Source organism: Helobdella robusta (assembly GCF_000326865.2).
Source record: "Helobdella robusta unplaced genomic scaffold HELROscaffold_20, whole genome shotgun sequence".
Classification (NCBI taxonomy): Eukaryota; Metazoa; Annelida; class Clitellata; order Rhynchobdellida; family Glossiphoniidae; genus Helobdella; species Helobdella robusta.
Window position 1 is genome coordinate 1,884,927 of NW_008704084.1, and position 2,743 is coordinate 1,887,669.

The window sequence follows — 2,743 nt, forward strand, 5'->3', positions numbered from 1 at the left end:
AATAGCTCTCTGCGTTGTTTATTATTATATTTTATTTTTGTTATTATTTATATTATTACAAATGTAAACGTTTGTAACTTTCATATTACTATTTTTTCATTCGTATGTTTGTACAATTGTATAGTTATTTGTACATTTTTATGTTAATACGGTCGTTTTGTTAGTTTATTTTACGTTCGTTAATTGCATATTATTACATTTGCACGGTTTTATAAATTTTTATCTTTTGACTTGTTTAATAGTTATATTACAATAATAGAATATGTTTTTATGTTTGTACCTTTTTTTATTTGTTTGTTTATTTGTATGTCTAATTGTGGCCCTCCCAATTGATAATATCATTAGCCTAAATTAGACTACTTTAATTGGATGTTGTGTGGTGCTGGTATAGGAGGGGTGAATAGTTCCACTAAACCAGAATTGGTCAGTGGTCTGATAGACGTCATCACGTCACGAAGGGGTGGCTTGCATGATGGGAGCCAGAATATCTGAAGGATCCTTTGTAAGAGAACGAAGCGATGTTTTTGTGAAACCTACAATGCGTTTTGTTTGATCAGGAATGATAGTAATTCCAAGGACGAAATTGGGTGGCAGAGGTGTGTAGGTTGCTCTACCCAAAATATGTAATGATCTTCCTACAATATTGAAGCATGATCTTTCGGTAAAAACTTTCAGATTGGAGTTAAGAAGATATTTCCTATTCAATAAAGCATTTCAATCATAGCTCTATCTTCTGGAAAATGCTGAATAATATAAAGATTAACACATAAATGTAGGTATATACACGTGAATATTTATTTGTTGTTATTTTTATCCTTTAGTTATTATTTTAGGATTATTATATGTAATTAATAATATTATGGAAATGACAAGTTAAATAAATTAGTACGTTGTTGTATTTTTAATTTGGATTGCAATTGATGGTGTATTTGTATGCTGTAGAATTTGCCCTCATGTTGTATCGATATATCATTATTTCCACTTTTATTCGCATGTTTTTTGTTTTTTATATAATCCGATAAGCTATTTATATCAGCTTGTTTTCTAATTTTATATGCAAACAACAGCCCTATCTATGATTTAGAACGGTGCATTCAATGTCAGCTGCATTTTTATGTCGTAGCTGGCTTGCACGGAGCGCCGATTGTCACAAATAGGGCGGGTTTATTGTTGCAGTCAATAACTGTAATAATTGTTGTTGTTGTTTTTGTGATAAATGTTGTTGTTGCTGCTGTTTCTGCTGCTATCAATAGTTTTGATTTTGATAATCTACATTGTTAATTTATTCAAAGTCACGATGTTGTGGTTGTTTCAGAGGTTGGCAAATTTGTTGATTATGATGTTGTGTTGTTTTTTGTTAGTTTCCTTACTTGCTGTTGTTGGTGTTATTGTTGTTATTGCTGTTATTGTTGTTGTTGTTGTACCGACTTTACATGTAGAAAATGAATAATAACGAATTTGTTTGAGTTGTCTGGCTGGCGCTATATAATGGTTCATTTTATTGTCATCATCAGTGCCGCTTCGATTAGCAATTCATCATTTGCACGCGTGTCAATAGCTCTGCAAGTAGAAATGTTAGGATGAACGGGGTTTTGAAAAGGCAGCCAATTATTGCAAAATACAGTGGAACAAAAAACACTCAATAATCAAATTGCAAATGCTGCCAGATGAAGCTTGTTTTCAAACGGTCGAAACTTTCAGTGATATGGTTATCATCAAGAACTTGGGCAGTTTTACTTATATATGTATCTGAAATATAAACTGTAGCCTAGCATCTTTCAAGAAGCAGTGAGTGAATGATTGATTGTGTGAATGAATGTTGCTCATGAGTTAGAAACATTCAAACAATAATGATGGAAGATCATCTATCTGGTCTTGAGAAAACATTAAATCGATTTTTGTTGCGTTCTTTGTTTTGAAATTTAAAATTTTTAAAATTTAAATAAACAATGAAACTGTGTTGGAATAATCGAGTTGATTTGAGTGCCAACAGTTCATATACAGTTTGTTATATAATATATAGGGGTGTGTGTATATACACACACACACACACACACACATACAGTATTGTATGAATTCTATCGAATTGTCGGCATTAATCAATTTAAAGTTTCTAATTTTTTTTTGCTAGAAATTTTTGAAAATTGTTTTATTTATTGAAAATAGAATTATTATCCAAGTTTATCATGAAAATTTAATAAAACTGTTGTTATCCAAAACCATCAAGCAGGATGAATCTTTTCCATCAAGACTGTATTCTTCGTCTACTTCCGCATTAGATATCATGAGATAACTTCTACATTAAACACACGTTCACGAAATAAAATATTAAATTCCATTTTGACATTATTTAAGAATAACATTAAAAAATGAAGGTATGCGCGCCTTATAATAACGCCTATTGGCAAAATGTCAACGTCACGTGAGAAATGTCAACAGTCAAGAGAGCGTCATAGAATCAGGCATATAAGCAAGTATGTTGGCATTACAAATTTATGCAGCCTTTATTTGATACATTTTCATCCATAACAAACCATAATTAATGTGTTATGGCAATAATTGATGTCATCTCCCGCATACAATTACTTCAACACATTTATAATAATGTTGGAGGTCATTTTTTATGAACAAATGCATGAACGCTTTGTATCAATTCGCCTGGAATTAGACCATTAATCTTTTTTTTTATTATTTATACATATTTATATGTGTGTTTGTGTGTGTGTTTGTGTGTGTCTGTGTG